The following is a 23,699-nucleotide window of genomic DNA, read 5'->3' as shown; positions in this document are numbered from 1 at the left end:
TTCAACAGAAGGCCCTGAATAAAATCTGGCAACTCTGTAAAAATAATAATTGGATAAAAAGACCGTAAAATTGTGAAAAAACTTTTCACCATAATGTGGGTAAAATAAAAAATATATTTTTCAAATTTCTTGATACATTTATTATTAGAAAGATTAAATTTCCTGACCATCCCCACGTTCGATCAAAGCAGTTCAAGGATGATTCCCGAGGATCCCTCACCGCGTGCACGTGCTCTCTCAAGATAGGCCTTACGAACTCCAATGAGTGCAGAGCAAAAACTTTACAGGGTACATAACAGATGACACCTTGAGCCGCCTTGGGAGTCTTGAATTCTTGGGGAACATTCGCATAAAAAATAACGATCGTTTCGGTGATCAGATGAATGAAGTCCCCCGTTGGGATCGATTCCCCTTAAAAGGCCCGTGCGATTTTGCAAAAGTTTCGATTTAATTTTAAGCTCGGCGTAATTTGTAATTAAATTATCTTGCAAAATGATAGTAATAACGATGACGAAGGCCGGTTCGGCGTCAATCCGGTCCACCCTTTTTCAGCGTGTGTTGGGACAACACTCAAATTATATGGAGGGACTCTGTCCGGTCAGTAGAAGTAGTTATGGTTATATCCGAGAAAGTATGTAAATCGAATTTTAAGTAGGTGTAATTAGGGTATGGGAAGGGTTTGGTTGGTTTACGCGGTGTGCACCGGCTGACTAAATATAATCTTTAATAATCACTTTAATAAGCCGACGACCCGCGCTGCAATACCATTTTCGTTGACGAGCTTATTAACTCAGCTGCCGGACGATGATTGTCATCATGGTTATACAGCTTATTGGTGACATTTTTTTGTTTTCGCAGCGCGAAATAATACCCTTGTTAATGATAAGTTGTGGCGAGGAGGTAAATTGATTTAAATCTTACATTGTAGTGCACTTGACATTACCGTTTTTGCATTTTTGCAATATTGTTAAAAATCCATCAATGCCAGAATAAAAAGGCCGAAATTTGCAAACCACTTCAACAGTTAGTAGCAAAAGTTGCAATGAAGTATTATTACGCGATTATTTTTTCATTGATATTGCTGGTGTCGGCTGAAGAGTCGGGCTATATGGACTGCCAGTGTGACAGAAACATAAAATTTGTATGTGGCAGCAACAATGAGACCTACGGAAACCTTTGCATTTTTGAGTGTGCCCAGCGAAAGGATCCAACACTGGAAGTGATTAATCATGACCGATGTGGCAAACCATTTAACGTTAGGAGATTTCCTTAAGCTTTGGAATTCCAGATGAACTAAACGTTAACAAAGTGAATCCTACGAATAAAACTTGAGTTGCGGAAACATTTTAAATATCACTGAAACCTTTTAATACCTTAAAAGATTCTCAAAAAAAGATAGTTTCATGTTACAAAGCCAGAATTTTACGAATCGATAAACTGTGATTTATTGTAAATTTTGTTCAAAATGCAACTCAGAAACCCATCTCCTCACAAAGTACCTTTTCGTACATAAAATACCTCCGGATCGTCGTCGCCAGTGTCTCGCGTGGTCCATATCTGCCGTCTGTCATCTTGAATTTGGGTTTTTGCTGCTCGTTTCGTTCGCGTTCAAGTTTCGCGCACATTTTTCGCCGTGTGCCCCATTCAGCTCTCATTTTTGCTGATAGTTGGCGTAAGATTCTTCCTTCCCGTACCGAGCGAGAGGGGGGGCACAAAAATATTGTATAAATTTATTAGTTTGCCAGTTCCTCATAGGAATCACGCGCGCGCGCCCAGCTTCGATTTATCAATTTATATTGAATTGGACCACGGGAAATGGTCGAGGAAACGAGACTGCTACAGCTTCACCGTAATCAACTGAATGGCATCAGGAAATTGTGAAAAATTGCCCCGTTTTTTACATTTTTCTCTCTCTCTGCCTTCTTTTCAAGGTTCGTTTCCACAAATCTCACCCGGGCGATCCTGTTGGAAAAGGGTTTCCCGGGTGAAATATTGGGTCTTTGACTGCAACGGAAAGGGCTTTGCAGCGTCGAAAAATAACGAAGCTCGCCGATACAATCAATGAGCTTTTGAAGGAGAATTTAAGTTGTGTTTGGTTGGAACGGAAACAGACGTTCATAATTTTCGGCTTGAGCTGAGGTACTCTGATTTATTTCAGCTTGTTATTTTGTGGAAAAAATACATTTAAAAATGTTCTTAAAAATAACGTCAAAAACAAAAGCATTTTTTCCCAAAAAAAAAAATCTGATTACACTTGATCTGTCCCCTAAGAGCAAGAAAACGTTTAGTTTCCCAGTGCCCTCTTTCACTCGTACCTTGCGGTGATCACGATTTCCGAGGTGTCGGTTGGCAAAATATAAAACAGAAATAATGATGGAACCCTTAAGGGCTATCCCCCACATTGCGCCTGTCCTCTTCAGTGTGTCATCCTCGTTGCTTTGCCCCTTCAACCATTCTCGATCTGATTATTTTGCAATTTATTCGAGTCGTTTTTTTGGTTTGTTTCACCTCCCCGAGTAGATTTTTTCCTGACGTGAATCGTGCATTGCTTTTGTTTTGCTTCTCTCTGGTTGCACATGCAACAGGTCGACGAGGAGGTCCCCATGGTCAGGCACGTCCTGGTCACGCGGTCGCCAAGCGTTCGACGTTCCTTACTTCTTGGGCTGCTGGTTTCTGTGCAATACACTGAAGATGATCGCATTATTGTCTCATATCTGAAAACAAGAAAATGTGAAGAAAAAACAAATTTCACAGAGTTTTGGTGAAAAGTTTTATTATAAGTTTTAAGTTCACCACAAAATAACCCTGCATTTAACGTGGAACAGTTGTGCGTTTATGAGCCGCAGTCAAAAACCAAATCTGACAGAACTATCATAAATAGAATACAACACAAAAAATAGTATTTTCATGCAAAATATACACTTAACCAAAATATTGTTCATTTTTATTTTTTGGGCATGAAAGAGTTTAACCTGTCTCCGGTTGAAAAACTCTATAATAAAGAATATTAATTTTTTTTGAGCGATTGATATTTTTCATGATTTTAAGTTCTTGCAATTGAAATAATCAGTCTTATTTTTTACATTGAATTTCCCTTTTTGTTACTCAAATGAAGATATTTGTTGGTCTTCGATATACAAAAAAAAACTGAATCCAAAAAATCTGAAACTGTTATCGGTAAGGCGTTTTGATTTTTTTTTTTCGGTTTCAACATTTTTATGTACATTTTATAAAATTATTTTTCAGAAGCAATAATCGGTACAGATTTGGTCATTTTCAAGGTCAAAATGACGAAACAATTAAACAATACTTAGATTTTCTTGAACACGGCCAATAAATTAGGCTAGTAATTTATATGCGATTTTGCGAAAGCCTACGTGGCTTTCGTAAAATAGTCCATAGGCCGTAAAATTTTTAAAACATTTTTCGAAATTTTCGGAACTAGTCAAAAAAATACTTTCAGAAATGTTCATGATCACTATTAAAAAAAAACTAAAGACCGCAAATTTTAAATAAAAATTCAACTTGAAATGGCTTTTTATCAAAAATTCGATTTTACATTAAAAACCGCATTAAGTAAGGGTAAAATTTGATTTTTTACCAAAAAGTCATACATTGGTGGGGTTTTCCCGTACTTGTCGATAGGTCAAAAATTGCAGGGTTTTTTTGTTCGCATGTAAAAAAAATCAAAAATTAAAAATAAACAGATTTTTTACTACAAATGGAATTTCTTTAAAAAAAAGTTTATTGAAAAATCGACAAAAATAAATTTCCGTGTGCTCAATACCTACAACTGTGTGTGTGTGTGTGTGTGTGTGTGTGTGTGTGTGTGTGTGTGTGTGTGTGTGTGTGTGTGTGTGTGTGTGTGTGTGTGTGTGTGTGTGTGTGCAACCAACCAAACGGGACCACGCGGCCGCTTCTTACAAATTGAGTTGTTTCCATGTATTTTTAGATCTACATTCTATACATGCAAATAACTCGCATAGGCATTTGGAAGGTGTTAGCTCTGCCGAGCTTCGGTGACCCATTTTTACGCTGGCTAGCCGAGCGCGAGGTACTTCAGCTTTATCGACAAGCCCCGCCCTGAAGAACGTTTGCACCAATCGGGTTCAAACGATATTTAGAACTTCCGAACCCTTGTCAAATGGACAAGGACCCAGCGCGTATATAGTTGGTAGTAGTAACAGTATTCCTAATTCCAGTCATAGCTCACCAAGTCGCGATGGCCTAGTGGTTAGCATTTTTGCTTACCAATCCAAAGGACGGGGATCGAACCCCGACTCGAGCGAGTTTGATTTTTCGTTCATGTTCAGAGTTTCAAGATTTATAATTCCTATACTTTCTCGTTGGGAGCAGATGGGAATCGAACCCAGGACCATTCGCTTACAAAGTGAACACCGTGACCAGTCAGCCACGGCCGCTGCTTCATGTGCTCAATACCTACCTAAATTGACTTCAAGAGATACACATTTTCAAGTTTCATACCATTTTTGAATGGACAGCTGCCAAATTTGTATGGAATATGATATCTCGATTAAATTTTCAAAAGGTCCTATCTGCATAGGAAACCCATGAGGGATAGGTTGTTTTGAAAATTTGATCTAGCTGACCAAGCTGAAAATGTAAAATGGCTTCTTTGGTCATACGGAAGGCCCCCAAAAAGTAAGAGCCAAATAATAATTTAAAAAAAAAACACACGAATTAAATCCATTCCCGGAATTTGAGGATAATTGCTATAATATTTTAAAAAAACTGCTTTTAATGGAAACACAATTTTGTTTATTTTATTTACTGATTGTACTTTTGGTAAATATATCGTTTAGGATGTGTGTCGTTTTGAAGATATTTTAGGTAGTTAAGTTTCTAAAATCTAAGACAAATTAGGACCGATTTAAATTCAGCTGATGCAAACTCTACAAAATTTTACAAAATTGAATTTTTCGCAATTCAATTTTGTCATTTTGTCAGGGGTTTACAGCTTACATTTGTATTGTATTTAACTAGACTAGATTCATTTTCTGTTTTCTATTTCTACTAAATGAACGACCTTAACTTTTTTTTAACACATCGTCAGCTGTGTGCTATCTTGTGACAACGACCATTTAGTACTTTTCGAGAAAATCGATTTTTAAAATTTGATGATAAATATTTTCAAAACTGATTTGTTAAAAGATACAGTAAATTATGTAATCAAAAATCTGAAAAGCACATGTCACAAGTGTGTTTCAAAAGTAAAACTGTACTACGTGTCACAAGTGTGCACAGAATTCCCATACAAACAAAAATAAGCTCAAATCAATGGTTTAATCGACTTAATCAGTATATTTTCAAAAACAAAAGATTGCATTGCCTTCAGAAAATGTGTATCAACATAAATTTGTGAAAAACAAGAAAATTTTTCCACATTTTCCAACAACATGTATGACGTGTCACAAGTGTGCACGATCATTTTGATGATAAATTGGTCTATGTCACAAGTGTGTATTGCGATATCCGGGAAACGGAAGCGAGTTTCCAAAATCGGGTTAAAGCATCTTGTAGTGTTTGTTAAGTATAGCAAAACGTCATCATTAACTCATTTTCGACCAAAATGGTCTATGTCACAAGATAGCACACAGCTGACGACATATCATTATTAATTATTGTAAAGGTCAAAAGAATATCCATTTCGCTTAAAAATATTTAAGTGGCAATTTCTCTCAGTAACGACCCCCGTTGTATGTTCAACAAATTGGCTACTTTGTATTCAAATTGGCGATCCCGTTTACACTCGGCACTTCCACACGTCCAAATTCAGCCTCAATGCCCATCAAGAGTGCTCCCAGAGCTCGAAAAGGACACCTCACCGAACACAAAAAAAAAGTATCACCAACTCGTGAGATTCAATCCAGTCCTGTCTGTCCCGTCCATCCCCTGGGGTTTGGTTTGGTTCTCCCTGGGTTTTCGTTCTCTCAGCAATTATGGCCTGTCTGCGATTCAAGTTTCCTTCCCGCGGGGACATTTTCACGCTGACAGTGCGGATTGACACGGTGAGAAAAACCTTTCGTGTGTGATTCAAAAGGGCACATACCAAGGTGGTATCAATTTCCTTTCCCGGGGAGATTTCAACGAAGGGGGAAAACGTTTTATGGTCATGTGTGAGAAAATGACGAGACGTGGGGGCCAATTGGCACTATTGTCACTCGGAGATCAAGTGGACACTTCACGAACGCAAGCCCCCGTCAATCGATCAACGATCGTCGCGGCCACGTTTGAAGAGGAGCACACTTGAAGTTGCTGCTGGACGATAATTGTTCACCTGCGTCTATCATTGGACTACCCTTTTTCAAGTGGCAAGACCTGTGGTCATTAGACACAAACAGATATCAAGTACCAACCGCTGAGAGAGTTGGTTGGCGCCAGAAAAGTTGCCTTCCCGGACGAGGTTAATTACTGTTGCACTCGCAGCACTGGTGGAAAGTTGATCAGGGAAAACTCTAAAAGAGCAGATGATTTTTCGTGCACGCAAGCGAAAACTGCATTATTTTTGCACTGGCAGAACGAAACGAAACGAAAAAAAAAACGCCAAACTGCATTATCGATTCTTGTATATCATTATTTATTTCACACTTGTAAACAATTCGCTTCGGGACACGTAAACCCGAGATGACCAAACGGAGGAGTCAGGCAGAAAGTCAGGAACGGACCCCTTTTCTGCATCAAGGTCCGTGGCCAATTCGTTGGTTGCTCGAGAGCATAATCGGCCATGGTCGATCTTGTGGTCCGGTCGTAACCTTTTCCGTGTGTGTGTGTCGCGAGCTTCGTGCAAGATCCAGAACATGACGTGGGAATAGGGTTGGTACATTGATTTGTAAATGTGAAAATGAAACAAACATCTATCTGAAATTATTAAAAATGCATAACGAAAATTTATTCAAACATGGAAGTTTTAATTTGATGATTTAAAAATATTTCAACAGTTAAATTATTATAATCATGATTTTGAACCTTATTAAGACCATCGCATGCCTTTTTCACAAAGTCAATTATACTGTTTGTAAAAAAATTGTAAAGAGTTTTTTTTATTTCAAAAATCATCCCCACACAGAAACAGGAGCGTTTAGTACGGTATGTCCACGCATCCTTCCTCGGCTGTAGATTCTGAGAAATGTGATCCGTTCTGGCCGCTTTGGTTCTAGCTTTTCGAAAAGTTCGAAAAGAATATAAAACCGTTGCAAATATTTTTCAAATTTATTTCGATGTTTTATAATCTGTTAAGGCTGAAAGCAATTTAATAAATTTTTATGTACAGTACCGCAAAAAGCTTTCTTTTCGTTCACATTTTACTCGTTAACTTACATTTTTTAAAAACTTACTATTGCAAATCAACTGTACAAGTGTATAATGCAATTCCCAACATATTTTTTTATTGAAATATTTGAAACTTGTGATTATAGTTCAAATTTTCATATTAATATTTTTTGCCCTGCCCATCGACCGCGGTCGAGGCTTGGGACAAAATTTTTTTTTTTAATATTTTCGTTGGTATAAACTAGCACAAATTTAGTATTCAACTCATTTCAACTTTAGGATAATTTTATAATAAAAATTATATAAATAAATAAAAAATAGGTACCCAAGCTGAGACTTTTTTTTAATAAATAAGAAATAAATAAATATAATAAATAAATAAGGACCGTAATGAAAAATTAAGAATAATTCAATGAACATTACTAAAAATATAAAATGGCAAATTTAGGAAAAGTATTAAAAGTTATTTCTCTATGCATTCAAAAGCCTAACCTTAAATAAGAAGGAAAAAATATTGTTAAATTGTAACAAAGGTTTCACAATTTGACGAACAGACAAATACGGCAAATCTCAAATTTATTTCCGAAAAGATTGGAAATGTCAATGTTTAGTACAAAAAATATTAGATTTCTTGCACAAATCAGTTTTCCAACAAATTTGGGGGGGGGGGGGGGGGTAGGGGGCAGTGTATCAGAAGTTGTTTTTTCAGTCCATTAATATGGATTAAAAACGCTTAATAAAAAATTGAGAATAGTTCGGATGACATACTGACTGTTATAAATATTGACATAACGTATCAACTTCAAAATGCCTTTATTTTTATTGTATTTTGTAAATACCTTTTTTGAACAATTTGTACTTTAGCAATCATCAAAGTTAAATTTAAGCCCCCTTTATTCAAAAGTAAAAGAATTCGATTAGTTTAAGTACATTTTATCTATTTCTGGTTTTTTTTTCAATTAGGCCGTTGCAAATATTTTTCAAAGTTTATGTCGCCCCCCCCCCCCCCCCCCTTCAAAATTGGTCTGAAAAATCAGGGGTTAAAAAAAATTTTTTTTCCAAAAAAACTTCAAAATTTACCTGAAAATAGAAGTCTAATCAACTAAAAAACAATCTAAAATGCATTTTCTGCAATGATAATCATATTAAGCATGTTTGGGCTTGTTTAAACATGTTTTGAATTTTTATGAGATTGCAATGTACAGCATCGTCAAAATTTTATTTTTCGCAAAAAATAAAATTTTCATCTATTCTTAGATATTTTGGAAACTAATGATTGCAAAACAACTGGACAGGTGTATAATGCATTTTAAAACACTATTTTCATTAAAATGTTGAAACCATGGCTCGTTTTTTTAAATTTTTATACTTTTTTATATTTTTTTGCCCCCCCTCGACGTTGGTCAGAGTCAAGGGACATAAACTTCAAAAAATATTTTCAGCGGCCTTATTTGTTGATGATATTTTGACCATGCATTCGCATTTTCTTTTATTTAACATTTACAATTTTAAATTAAAATACACCCAATTTCACAATTGTATCAAATTACAAATTTGAGGGCGAAATAGTATTTGCCAAGATATCGTTCGTTGATAAATAAAGGCTTTTGAGGTGACACTAATAAAACCCCATTTTCAGGTCTTTTTTTCATAGCTTATTTTTATTAGGTCCTTTTAAGGTGCTGCGACCAGGTTAGGACCGAGGGTCAATGGTACAAAAATATTCAGGTCTTTTTCTTAGCAACTAGATGCCCAATCAACAAAAATCAACACAGAAAATTGTACCGATTTTTTCCGTTTGGAAATGTTTTTTTTTTGAAGAATTTTTGAATATAAATCAATTTTTTTTAAATGTTATCATAAACATATTAAAACAATCGATTCTGTAAAACTCTTATTATAATTCTAACAAACCAACCCTATTCCCGCAAGTCACTGCAGCAAATGCCCATATTCATTTATTGTTTCCACTTTTGTTGTGTGCCCTTTTGGGCTTTGTGGCCATTCCGGTGAGCTTTATGCGCTGGCGTGAATTATAGTTCGATGGCTATTTATGTTGCATTGCCCGGATGGCAATGCTGGCAGGGAGAGAGAAAAAAAGCTCCTCTTTCCTTTTAAGGGACAACTGTGGTCTTCATGGTCCACGGCGAGATGTCGTCCTGCCCTTAAGCTTCAGCCGTGTCAGATCGCAGCATAATTCGCGCGTCGCAAATCGGAGTTTCAGGAAAGAAACAAAAAAAGAGTGCTGGAAGCGAAGAATCCAATAATGCTCAAGCCCTTATTCGGTGTGTTGACGGCAAAATGGGAACATAAATTTCTACGTTGTTGGCGGGGCTGCTTCTCCGGGTCTGAAGGGTCAGCAAAAACAAAACGGCGGGGAGAGGGTGTACGGAAAACCGACACTGGACCATTTTCGGAAGCCGTGTAAGAAAATATGTTTTGGAACAACTCTTTTCGCCTAGGGAGTTGGAGGGAAAATAAGAAAACGAGGAAGATATTGTTCTTTCAAATGATAAACATGAAAATCGAAATTTAAAAACAAAGAAGTCAGAAATACAAAAGAACATAATTTTCAAGAATCTGATAGTTAACACGATTTACGACATTTTAGAGAATTTGTTTACGCAGAATTTCATTGAATTTTTATCGATATTTTTCAGAATTTCAAGTCCATCCCGTTGCACGAAAATCACTAGGTCACCATTAAAATTCAACTCATGATGCCAGCAATGTAAAATGATCATGTTTCGTGCATCCTCAAAAAAGGAACGCTGATTGAACAGGTTTCATATTTACGCGAAAATCAACGGTATCAACGGTGGCGTCGATAACGGTTCCCTTGGCCCTTTTTGCCACAATGAATAACTGGCAACTGGCAGCCGAGAGTCCATCGTCAAGCTCGGCGAAATCACGCCAGTGTCATCAAAAATTTGCGGCTCGTGGCTGGACAGAAACTGCTGACAGTTTTGGTTTACAGTTATTGGTTCAGGTTTGATTTATACTTTATGAGTTGAGTTGGAAATGAAATTGGATCAGCGATATCAATCGATTTCAGTGTAAACATTATTTCGTAGGTTCATAATTGTTGCTAGTTATAAAAAAATGTAACTATTTGCAGTTATTTGCCAACCTTGTACTTTTTTTTAATTGTTTTTCAGAATGTCTGTTTCACTTATAATTCTTCTTTTCTCTTTTCGTTACAGGTATGCATTAGCTAACGTTCCCATTAAATCATGGTAAAATCACTATTCTACCTCAAGTGTTCAATTTCTCTTAACTAAACAATTCCCAAGAACAGTTACTTGCCCCAACTTTACAAAGTCAGCTCAATCCGCGCCGTGTCATTCCGTGACACTTCGTAACGGTTAATTGTCGCCAGCTGCAGTTTGCACTTTCATGAAAGTGTAGCAATTCTGAAATAAAAAATTGTGCCCAACGAACCGTCTGAGAATTTGAGAGTATACTTTACGGTGGTGGGGTCCACCCCGCCGGCCACAGAAATGCGATCCATTTTGCCAGGGTCCCGCGACGCTTGGTGATGATGGCCGTTAACAAAAGTGTGGACAGGGCTTATTTATGTTTGTTGAAAAATAAATCCACTCAAAATTATTGCAATCTTCGTGGCGAGGGATCATTATCACTTTCTTTTAAGCTGTGTTCTCCGCTGTAAACATTTGATGTGTTTTTCTTCTCTCCAACCAAATAACACCATGTTACAGTATGTAATTACACCGATTTAAAGACTGCATTTGTCACCCTCGATCTTGGTGGGCTGTACCGTTATGTCTTTGTTTACTGAAATATTTTAAAATTTCTCTGAAGTACCACGCGTCTGCATAGATATCAAATCATTATGATGGAGACGCATGGCTTTTTAAAAACAAAACCATATTTAAATCCAACAAGTTTCAAACCAATCACTGTCACAAACTTGACAGCCAACACCTTGCTCTGGCAACCGATAACAAGAATCGCCACCTGTGGCAAGCCGGACTCGATTTCAAGTTGTTGCTGCCGTCCATAAAAAGGGCCCGTAATCAATCCCCGGAATCAATTTGTAACAACTTATCGCCTACATTGGATCTGCAACCGTTGGACGTGCTGAAAATGGACGAGGCTTTTTAAAACCTTCCAACGCAAACCTTTCGCGCAAAAAAGTTTAGCCTGTTGATTTCTTGACTTGGTGACTTGGTGGGCGACCCAAATCCCCTTTTTCGGACGTCGTTTTGTTAACAACGTGGTGCAAATCACGAACGCCTCACAACACTTGAAGGAAAGGCCTGAATGTGTGTGCCAAAAATTTGCGGACTTTGTTGTGTCTAGTTTCCGATGAATGGGGCGGAAGGCAAACAACGGAACGATACCGTCTCGGGGCACCTCGCTGCGGCCATTCACGTGAAATTTATTTGTGGCAATATTTTTGCATGTTTTGTAACTCGCTGTTGTGACTTTAAGTCGTGTTGGTCGAAATTAAGTGCCGCTGCGAAGCATGCATTCATAAACTGGGCGTTTTGATCACTTCATGGCAGTGATTGTGACTTGAAGCTGATTGTTCTTTATATGAATGGCTTGACTTTTTATGGTGTCTTAAAACTGTTTATCATTATTTTGATAATATCTTATGAAATTTGTTTACTATTTTTTTTATTGAAATCAATCCATATCTAAAGGAAAAATAATTTAAAAAAGCACTTAAAAATCTTCAAATTGACCTGTTATGCAATTGACTGACTGTTAGTCATCGACTGTTCAAAAAATGTCAATCAAGTTAAAGTTTGTTTAACCAAATGCTGTTAATACTAATTGTATAATTTGGCAAGCCATGAAAAAAGGCTCTTTCCTGACATTTTGCGGGAGCATTTTTTTTTTTCATTTTTATAGGACTATTCTTGGAAATGTCGCTCAAATTGATAGATTCACGAACATATCCATCATATTTGAGATACTCTAAATTACATATTCTACCTCCAATAAAAAGTTTTCGAACCAAATTTATATCTTTCTTTGCAATGTTGGTTCAATAGAAACAGAGAAATGCTCCATTTGATGTGAGTGAGTTTCTCCAAAATGTGTGGATTTATTTCATTTTCAGCTAACAATCCCAGTCTTTGTTTTTTTTTTCAAATATTTTCCAATTTCACGGCATGGATTTATTTTTTGGCTTTATTTTTTCCATAAAAAGATTAATTCTCAGATTTTTTTTAGTTTTGAACAAAAAATTACCAAATTCAAACAAGGTATTTTTTGCCTTCCTCACTGAGGTAAGGCTATAATCCTGCTCGAAAAATGAACTTTTGAAAAACAGCTTGTAGACCTATATTCATGTATACCTATCGACTCAGAATCGAAAACTAAACAAATGTCTGTGTGTGTGTGTATGTGTGTGCGTATTCACCTTGGTGCTCAAAATTCTTGCCAAGTTTTCTCGGCACTGGCTGATCCGATTTGAGTAAAACAAGTTGCATTCGATTCGTTTTGGTGCCCCATACTGCACTATTGAATTGTTTGAAGATCCGATAAGTAGTTCAAAAGTTACGTATAAAAAAGTGTCAGAGTTGCGAATCAGGTGCTGGAATGTTGATGCCGGATCTCACTTATCTATATGAAAACTATGTCCGGATCTATCATCCGACCCATCGTTAGTTAGGTAATCAAAAGACCTTTCCAATGAGTCCAAAACATTGAAGATCTGGCAACCCTGTCTCAAGTTATGATAACTTAAGTGATATTAATGTACTTTTTTGAAGCCGGATCTCACTTAAATGTATATAAACTATGTCCGGATCCAACATCCAACCCATCTTTGATTAGGTAATCAAAAGACCTTTCCAATGAGTCCAAAACGTTGAAGATCTGGCAACCCTGTCTCGAGATATGACCACTTAAGTGATATTTTTATACTTTTTTTTTAATTCCTAAGCTTTGTCCGGATCCATCATCCGACCCATCGTTGGTTAGGTAATGAGTTTTTTGAAGATCTGGCAACGCTCAGTTTCAAGTTATGACCGCTTAAGTGACATTTGTGTATTTTTTTATTGTGAAATAGATGGAATTTGTGTCCAAACTCATCATATCACCAAATGTTGATAAAAAGTGAGGAAGGCACCAACCACATAGGTGGATTATGTTAGTTTTTAAATTAAAATCCATTTGAATCAAAAATATTTGTGTTAAAAACAGTCAAAAGTAAAATTCAAGTAAGGCTGGTACAAATTAAAAAAAAAAGTTTTTTCTCGGGCCGTAACTGGTCATATTTAAAACAAAATAGTACAAACTTTCATGATAAATTTATACCCATACACCTTGAATTCTTAAAGTCTGAGAAGTTTAATTTCTGGGAATCTTAATTCTTTAGTATTTTAAAATTCTATGAAAATCAGGAAACATAATTAAATTTCCTTAATTACACCTAAATCATTTATTTCATTGGCGATATTTAAAAAAATCTTATTGCGATTTTTATATGTTTAATTATTTTCTAATCTTTTAAATTCTTTGTTTATTTTAGCTATACAAATAACTTTTAGAAAAGTTAAAAAAGCTAGGTTTGTTTTTACAAAATTAAGGGTCAGCAATCAAGGAAGTTGTTGCCTTATAATTCCAAAATTGTCGAACTCACGGACCAATTTTGCAATAATTTTATTCCTAAAATTGTCAAACTTTGTTGCAAATATGTCTAACAGAAATCTCAGTGCTAAAAGCGCTAGTTGATGTTCTCCGTTAAATACAAATCAAATCCAATGCAGATTTTTTGGTAAAAATTGCTTATCATTAAAATATTTACATCACTGGCTAAAATAAAAGCGTTCACGTGTCCCCTTTTCACTGTTTACATTCTTTGATTTATGTTCTGATTTTTTTTTTGTCGAGAAATTTTGTAAAAAGACAAATACTGGACTGATGATTTAAAAAAAAAACATTTTAAAATTTCATCCGAGGACGTCCATAAATGACGTAATCCAGAACCACTCCCTTACCTCACTTGTTATTGTTCCACAATTATCGGGGATCGATTATCAGTCAAAATTTCAAACAGAAATATGAAATCATTTTCCTTTTTAAATATATTAAAAAAAAGTTTTCGGGCTCAACCGGGATTTGAACCCGGGACCTCTCGCACCCAAAGCGAGAATCATACCCCTAGACCATTGAGCCGCTTGCTTTTCATTACCCTTGCAACCCCAGCTACCTCGTCGGTTCGTCAAATGGTGATTTTATCCAAGTCCGCGACGCGGTGTTTCGACGCTCGGTTGACCACGCGAAGTAAAAGTAAAACGCGAATTTCAAACCTCCGCGAGTTGCACCACGAAGTGACGATGGTGGCAAGATATAAAACAACAAAATTGTCTGCTGTTGTTTCGTGGTGCAGCGATATTTAAGGTGGCTCAATGGTCTAGGGGTATGATTCTCGCTTTGGGTGCGAGATGTCCCGGGTTCAAATCCCGGTTGAGCCCGAAGTTCTTTTTTTCGTACTTGAGTTTGAACATCTGCACCGATTTTGACCTTGGGAAAAACGATTCTCTCAACCTTCACATTTTACGACGAAACCTGCTGAGTTTGGAGGAAGAAATTCAAAGGAACCAGAAAACACATCTGCACCGGGTTTCTCGCTTGTTTTGTTCGAGTAATTCTTGCTGGGTGCTCTTCCAGGAAGGGAAGTCCATGCATCATAGCCGGGATGAAAAGAAGAAGAAGTAGAAGTGTTTTCCGTGTAACCAGCAGAAGACGTAAAAACTGCTCAATTTTGCGTTTAAGAAACGTTTTTTCTCACCCAGCCACACTGTTTTATGATTTATTGGCATGCAAAATGTTGGTTCAAAAAGGACGGTCGAGACCCACCAGAGCAGCAACCGTTTTGTTCAAGGAGATCGAAAGGAGCGAACCAGATGTGTGGCAAATTAGCAAAATTCGGTTAAAAATGGGATTCTGTTTTTTTGCCAATTTTAGGCAGGAAATAAGCTTTAAAGGATACACTGGAAAGACCAACCGCGAGAAATCGTTTAATCATTCGAGCTGCATTTTATTTAATTATTTCCAGGAAATGTTGTCAATAACTATTCAGAGACTGTTTATTGATTACCTAGTCGTTCCGCGGAAATTGACTCGAGTGGGGTTCGTAAACTTAAAAAAAAATCATAAACAACCTCAACCAGTGTTATCATTCGTAATCAGTCTGTTAAGGTAACTCGTTTCTTGGAAGACATGACCTCACCTCAAACAATTTGCGCAACACTTCAAAGGCCTCTGCACTGTTTACCTGTTCACGCGACTGAGGATTATACGGTCGCGATACACAATCGATTCTTATCGAACTTTTACAACAGCGTTTTCTTTTTCACACCGGACGCGTGAGTTTGATTGCACATCCGTTTATCTGTGACAACGCAATGCAGTTGAAAAGTCTAACAAATCCAAGACGCGATGCACTTTTGTGTCCAGACTTGAAGTGTTTTTCGTGGTTATTGATGTTTACACGCCGGGTTTCCAAGAGCCTAATGAGCCAACCAGACCAGCTCTTCCATTTATGGCCCCGCTGAAGAAGACACTCGTCGTCGTAGATCCGACAGTGAAACCCACTTTCAACCCGGTTGACCATATAGAACCTCGGACCGTCACTCCTGAAGATCTCTGTCTATATAATTAACCTAGATAAACATAAACGGTTCAACGCCGACGAACGCTCTCGACTCCGAGGGATTCTCGGTGTAAAACACCAAGAAGACTCGCAAGAAGTCCCACTTCCAATCGGGGCAATAAAGTTGTACAACATCATAACCGGAGCCCACAGAGAGCCCTCGACTGTGAGTTGCTGCTGCTATCGGGAACACAGTTTTTTTTTATTTGAGGCAGCACGTCATAAATGAAGCGTTTTCCCCTTATCGGACTTAACCTCTTTTTTTGCCCCCGATCGTTACGTTTCGATTTGTGGTTTTGTTCGTGGCAGGTAAACCGAGCAAGCAGTTAAAGATGTCGCAAAAATTGTCTGTCATTTTTGGACGTGTGCACTGCGCAGAGCTTGTGTTAACGTATGTCGTTCAATTACTCGGCACAGTGCACAGTGGTCCAGATCGCAAAATTAAGTGGAAAATGGATTTTCCGAAAAATGGTTAAGTTTTGGAGCTTTGGTGTCTTCAGAAGAGTTGTTGCATATGGAAAGGCGCAACTTTTGGTTTGGTTGAAAATTAGGGTGGTTCACGATTAGGGTGATTTTGGAAATCTAACTCTACAGGAATATTTTTGGGAATTTTTTCGTCTTCTAGAAAGTTGACGGGCTTGCCAATCCAAGCAACTTTGTCGAAGACACCAAAATTTTATCTCGTAATCTACGCCTTCTACGACCAAATTTATAGAAAGCATCTGAGCAAACCTTCAAAAATCAGTTTTTTTAACCTGGCAATTCAGGGTTTAGTTTTAGAGAAAAGTGGTATTCGGGGCACTTTTAGAGCTCTAAAAAACAAACATTTTTATTATCTAACAAGTCAATTTGGACTTAAGGGTCAAAAGTTACAGCGATTTTAAGGTAAAAAAGATGCAAATTTAAAACTTAAATATCTCGAAATGGCGCAAGCCAAATTTTAAGCACTAGGTTGCATTTGAAAGAGGAGATCTAGCACTACAAACGCTGAAAAAATCTCAGGGGTGTTTTTCTTTAAACTCGAGATATCTTCATTTGAAAAAGTCTAATTTTCAAGGGAAATCCTTATGGGACCACCCTAACGAATTTCGAAAATTGTCCAAATATTTGTTTTTCCATGTAATTTTGCCCGCTGAATCTGAATCTGCCCTCAGAATTGACCCAAAGTGTCGAAAAATCGATTTTTGGTCATATTTTGTGTTTCCATGTAAAATTATCATTTAAACCCAAAATATGACCAAAAATCGATTTTTCGACACTTTGGGTCAATTCTGAGGGCAGATTCAGATTCAGCGGGCAAAATTACATGGAAAAACAAATATTTGGAAAATTTTCGAAATTCGTTAGGGTGGTCCCATAAGGATTTCCCTTGAAAATTAGACTTTTTCAAATGAAGATATCTCGAGTTTAAAGAAAAACACCCCTGAGATTTTTTCAGCGTTTGTAGTGCTAGATCTCCTCTTTCAAATGCAACCTAGTGCTTAAAATTTGGCTTGCGCCATTTCGAGATATTTAAGTTTTAAATTTGCATCTTTTTTACCTTAAAATCGCTGTAACTTTTGACCCTTAAGTCCAAATTGACTTGTTGGATAATAAAAATGTTTGTTTTTTAGAGCTCTAAAAGTGCCCCGAATACCACTTTTCTCTAAAACTAAACCCTGAATTGCCAGGTTAAAAAAACTGATTTTTGAAGGTTTGCTCAGATGCTTTCTATAAATTTGGTCGTAGAAGGCGTAGATTACGAGATAAAATTTTGGTGTCTTCGACAAAGTTGCTTGGATTGGCAAGCCCGTCAACTTTCTAGAAGACGAAAAAATTCCCAAAAATATTCCTGTAAAGTTAGATTTCCAAAATCACCCTAATCGTGAACCACCCTAATTTTCAACCAAACCAAAAGTTGCGCCTTTCCATATGCAACAACTCTTCTGAAGACACCAAAGCTCCAAAACTTAACCATTTTTCGGAAAATCCATTTTCCACTTAATTTTGTGATCTGGACCACTGTGCAGTGGGTGAAAATGATTGAAAATCGGGTCAAAGTGAAATTGTTATATGCCTATTTTGACTGGGGCCGAGCCACGTAGCCTAGTGGTAACGCTTCCGCCTAGTAAGCGGTAGATTGGGGTTCAAATCCCGGCTCGGACCAACACAACTGGTGATCTTTTCCCTTCTGGATTCGATTGCTTAGTAAAGGGAAGGTAGTGTATCGTCACAAACTGGACCTTATCACGACACCTTAGGAAGGCGACCTATGGAATGTTAACATTAACCTTAACATGTTAACATTAAGTTGAGAATGAAATTGCCACTGAATCCGCTTTGTAAATGCCGGCCCCGATACTCTTCAAGAGTGTTCCCCTCAGGAACTGGGAAAGATTTACTTTTTACTATTTTGACTGGAGAGACTAAAAACTCACTAGAAACGAAATTCTTCCGAGGAACGAAATGATTGTAAATCTTGAAACTAGAACTGCAGTGAAATTTAAAAAAAAAAAACTTAAAGGATGTCAAGTTCTTCACTCTGCAGCATGACCTTGTCAATCTCTTTTTCAAATTCACTACTCGATTTTTGAAAAAAAAAATGACTTCATCCTACATTTCAACAGTTTTTTTCAAGGTTCTTTGTCCTATTGGTCATGTGTAACATATCCATGTGTACCTTTTTTACCTTTATTTATTTATTTAGATTTTGATTTGCATATGAGCAATTCTCTACGAAATCAGTTTAATTCGACAATTTTTATTTTTTGATTTGGCTCAAACTTTGTGGGGGCCTTCTCTGACCAAATTAACCATTTATGTAACCCATACACACCTCAATACAATTTTGGCAGTTGTTCATTAGGGTGACACTGAAAAAAACGTTATCAGAGATACCCTTGGCTCGATTCTTTAGGTAAAAATAAGTAACTGTGAAATTTTTAGAGAAATTGGTTAAGGTTTAAGGATCGCTATAGATCGTTAAAGCTGGTTAAAAAATTATTTTCGTACAAAAAAGTCTTTTTTAAATCGCTAATAACTCGTCAGTGTTAACTTGGATGAATTACGGTCATCGACAAAGTTGTTGTCATAAAATTTTACATAAAAATTTCGTAAACAATGATCCGACACAATTAACGAAACTTTTTAGAATTAAAACAAAATTGCTTTTCCCATACATTTTTTCGACTTTTCTATACAAACTTTAACGACCAATAGACACCCTAAAAACTTGACCAAATAGGCCTAAATTGGCACAGTCTCTTATTATTACCAAATGATTCGAGCCAGGGGTAACTATTAAGATTTTCCCTTTTATTTCCACCTTCTGTCCATACATAAACGGTAAGTAAATATTCAAAAATCTGTATCTTTTGAAGGAATTTGCTGATCGATTTGGTGTCTTGGGCAAAGTTGTAGGTAGTGATGAGGACTATTCAGGAAATAGCTACACGCATAAAGTTTGCTGTTGATTTTATAATTACCTTTTTTCACAATAATTTAATTTCCCAAAATCCGTATATTTTTATTTTTGATTTTTTTTTATATAAATTTCAGGGACAAAAAACCGCTACTTTTCAATCATAGAGAACATGGGGGGTAATATTGAATTTTTGGCCCTTTTTAAATGTTAGTCTTAATTCAAAAAAATTCAAAATATTTTTTCGAAAAGATCATAAAATTTCACAATTGTTTCATCTTTCAACATTAAAAATTGTAACATTCGTTTATGAGCTATTGGCATTAGAAAATGTGGGAATGTTTGAATGGGAAAAATATAAATTTTCTTTCTTCTTTTTGTATTTTAGCAACCACAGATCCAACCTTCAATGACCTTTAGGTAATTTTATTAGAAATTTTCAGAAATTGAAAATTTTGGACACTAATTATGAGTTAAAATTAAACTTTAAGTGGATATATCTTGAAAACGGTGCACTTTACCAAAATATCTTAAAAGTACTTTTCGATTGTAAATTTGATTCATTTTTTGATTTAGTTTTTCAAAAAAATCCTGTTTTTCAAAGAATTATAACTTGTTGGCAACATTTTTGTCCAAATTTCTCTATGGCTCAAAAGTGGTTTTTTGTCCCCTAAAACATATCAGAAAATTATAAATTAAAATAAACGGATTCAAAAAAACACGATCATCTATGATATTTCTGCGATCATCTTTGGATTTAAAATTTACTGCTGTATGTATACAATAAATCAAATTATTTTTGTTTCAATAATTTCAAAATCAGGCTTTTTTTTATTTTTCTTCGAAACAACAAAATAATTCAAATATTTTTCAATGGAACTTTCAATGCATTTCGGTTGTTAAGCAACGCAAAAAAAAATACAAGAGATTTTTTTTCTTAAATTTTAACCCATGTTTTCTTCTTTGGTCTCACTATCCTGATCACTTTAATGCGCTGCTCCCAATTTGGACAAATCAAGTACAAACCCGTGTATGACAAAAATGATTAATTTTCACTACCAAATTGTCGTCTACAACCCAACCAGCAACAACGTCGTCGATGACGCCGACGATCCCGATCTGGTCCGAACCTGCTGCAGCTGCTGCAAGGAGGCAAATTAAAACCGTCATAAATGGTTCGCATGCAGTGCATGAAAAACGGTAATGGGCAAAACCCTTCCACGGCACTGGCAAATGAAATCGTGTTGCCATACTTAACAGTTGCGACTAGATTTGGGTTGGACAGCCGAAAGATTTGGTTTGATTTGGACGTCACTTTTGGAGCATCCAAAACTGTAAGGGGGAACTCGCTGACTCGCGGGAGAGGATCGATGAGAAATCCAACGTTGAGTCACAATTTTCGGTCCATTTGTGGATTTTTGGAGAGCTGTGATTCCAAATGTGTGTTTTGGAGCATAACTTCACACCCACCCACACCCTTTTACGGTGTTGCGTAATTAGTTCTTGTTAACGGCAAGTGCTGAACCTCAATTGAGTTTGTTTTGCACTTAAAACTTAATCATTTCAAGAGTCTCAATAGTTGAGCAACCAAACATAACCTCGCAGAGCCAATCGAACCTCCATAAATTTCCCTTAGCATTTCACCATTCTTGGAAGGAGGTGTCGAAATTAATGCCTTCCTTTGCATCTGTCAACACAATCGAAGTCAAAATAGTTTATAAAACCGCAAGAATTGTAAGATTTATTGTCCAATGCCGTTCGAACCTTCCAAGAAGCCAGCAGCGGCTGCAGCCGCAAGCGACCTGTTAAAAATTTGAATATTTAATTGCGAGTTATTGTGTGAACGTTGAGGGAGTCATGTGCGGCGGCGCAGTCACGACGGAAGCCGCGTGCACTGTGGCGGCACCTTAAATAGATCGCGCGCCGAAAGTGTTCGGGAAAGGGCCGCACGAAATCTTTTGGAAATGTTATCGTAATTAGCGGAATTCGTTATGAGTTTTTAATTTTTGGAGGTCCCGCTTTGGCACTCTGAACTGTCAACGGAAATGTTAATGGGGAAGTCGGTGGCAGTTGGGAAATGGACTACCGTTCGACGATGAATCATCGCGGCGTATCGGACCAAAATCTACGATCGATGATCGTCGAGGACAGTCGTGCAATCCGGAATAATTGCTGAAATGTCAAACTGCGGCACAGCTGTGCTTCGAGGACACTCCCCCACGCTTTCCGATTGGAATATTCATGATGATTCGACACTACCTTCACCGGAAAAGACAGATCTATCTCAACGGCACATTTCATCAAATGTTTCATAAGAAGAACTTCATAGTCAAAACTGCCCCACGCCCACGTCCACGTTCAAATCCTAGTCAATGGAGATCATTTATTGGCGGCACACGAAACTTATGCAAATCATTATTCGCTATTTTATTTCGGTTTAATGTTAATTTAATGATTTCGCGCGAGTTGGTCACGCGCCGCGATTGTGCAGCCAAAATTGGGCAGCCGTCAATTGGACTGGTGACTGGTCCAAATTGGTCGTGTTTGGGGGGAGGGATTTAAACCAGAGTTTAAACCAACACCCGGCGGCGACTCGGAGTAGCTTATAGGACATTTCAGCGGTAATCAGGCGTCGGATCAGTGTCGTTGAGGCGCGTGACTTATGGAAATCAATCATAATCTGGATCGCACTTTAGGCAAAAGGAGATCTGATTGGCAGATTTGGTGTTAATGCCACGTTATGGATCGGGTATTTAAAGCGAGATCATGCTGGGCTCGGAGAATGGGACCACGTTTCCGTGTGTTTGACGAATTTGGTAGGATTAGTTGAGAGTTTTACGGATCTAAACCAATCATTTTATTACTTGAAATTTATGCTGTTCTGATATGGTCGAATCCATTTATTGGTAAAATTATTGACGAAATATTAAAAAAAGAACCTTTGCTACGATTATCAGTGACGCTATCCTCCAAGAATCTTTGCGCAGAACGACTATAGATATTGATTACATCATTTGCGATAAATCCCATCTGTTGAACCTACCCCTAATGAACAGCTGGATTTCACTGCAAACTCTAAGCCTCAATAAAGTCATTAGCATACAATTGAGTTAGGCAACCAACGCAACTCCAGCAAATCCAACTCGAAGAATATCCACAAAGTCTAACACTCACGGTGCGGAAGGTGCGATTATTAATAACCTGTCCTTTCTCGCTCACCTAATAAAACCTGGGGAGAAATCCCACACACGCACCTTAGGTCTGGTGGTGGCCACCCAAGTTGAACCCCCGGATGATGCTCAAAGCTCAGCCCGGGACATTGTGCCACATTCTAGTCATATTGTTGTGTCCTCCCTCCTCTTCCTGTGTTGTGTCACACAGCCAATTGGTGGAGGAGACCCCCTCGTTTATGATTTATGAAACACCTGGTCGCAGCCTGACTCCATCGGCGTTTCGAAAGCAACAGAAGTAGGATCCGATAAATCAACGGTTTTAGCAAATTTGAATCAATGATTCCGCTGAGGAAAGTTATGAGCAAAACAAGATTATCGCATTAATGGAAGAGATCGCGGGGTTGACAAAGAACTCCACCAAGAACCCGAGTGGACATTCCAAAGCAAATTTATGGAGAGATTCCTCCAACTTTATCACCCCTGTCCAAGCTTCGCTTAATAAAGCAGAGGGCGGCACACTTCAAACAACTTGACGCTTATCTTAATTTTTTCGGTTGAACTTATTCACCTTCTTCTTCCCCTGCTACGTATTGCTCGCTGCGTCGGTCTCGAAACCCCTCAAAGGAACGCACCAACCATTCTAACTCTTCCGAACGTTGAAGAAGCGCATCGGCGCGACCTTCTCCAAGTTCTGGCCGCGGTGCATGCATAATTGGTAATAGGATTGCCCCCACCACTACACCACTAGTTAAAAAAAGGAAGAAATTCGTTCTAGGGCACGTTCGACGGGGTCTATCGAAAAGGGGCTTGAAATTACCTCTGCTGACGTCGAAAAAAGGGTTACGAAGAGGTCAATTACATCGCCAGAATTCGCCATGGTTTGAAAATGAATTTCCAATTCCGGCGATCTGATGATCGAGATGTGATCTGGTCACGCACCGCGGCAACTCGTCAGAAAAAAAATCAGAAATTGAAGAGTGACAACCGAGCCGCGCCAAAAGCTGAAGTGATGCTGTGGATTAGATAAGGTGATTCTTGATACCAATCTTGAATCTCTTCAAGGTGTTGGGCTATTAAATTCTCACTGTCAGCTTTGAGACATCAATAGGTGAAGTGATTTTAAGCTTTTTGATTGTGCGGGAAGAATCGAAGCGAGTGGGTTTGATTGAGCTTCGATTTAATGGAAGAAGGATTTGGTTCA

At 37.6% G+C, this 23,699-nt stretch overlaps 1 protein-coding gene and 2 non-coding genes across 3 annotated transcripts in view; 2 read left to right on the top strand and 1 right to left on the bottom strand.

Annotated features, from left to right (window-relative positions):
• The window catches only part of LOC120418334 (bone morphogenetic protein receptor type-1B-like), a 237,912-nt gene that overhangs the window by 129,398 nt on the left and 84,815 nt on the right, over positions 1–23,699 (top strand). The gene's annotated exons all lie outside the window — the stretch shown is intronic.
• Trnap-ugg (transfer RNA proline (anticodon UGG)) lies at positions 14,374–14,445 on the bottom strand. Its single transcript has one exon. It is a non-coding gene; the product is annotated as a tRNA-Pro (tRNA).
• Positions 14,673–14,744, top strand: Trnap-ugg (transfer RNA proline (anticodon UGG)). Its single transcript has one exon. It is a non-coding gene; the product is annotated as a tRNA-Pro (tRNA).

This window comes from Culex pipiens, unplaced genomic scaffold (genome assembly GCF_016801865.2).
Source record: "Culex pipiens pallens isolate TS unplaced genomic scaffold, TS_CPP_V2 Cpp_Un0001, whole genome shotgun sequence".
NCBI classification, from domain to species: domain Eukaryota; kingdom Metazoa; phylum Arthropoda; class Insecta; order Diptera; family Culicidae; genus Culex; species Culex pipiens.
Note: the sequence above shows the minus strand (reverse complement) of the source record. Positions and strands in the feature narration are given on the sequence as shown.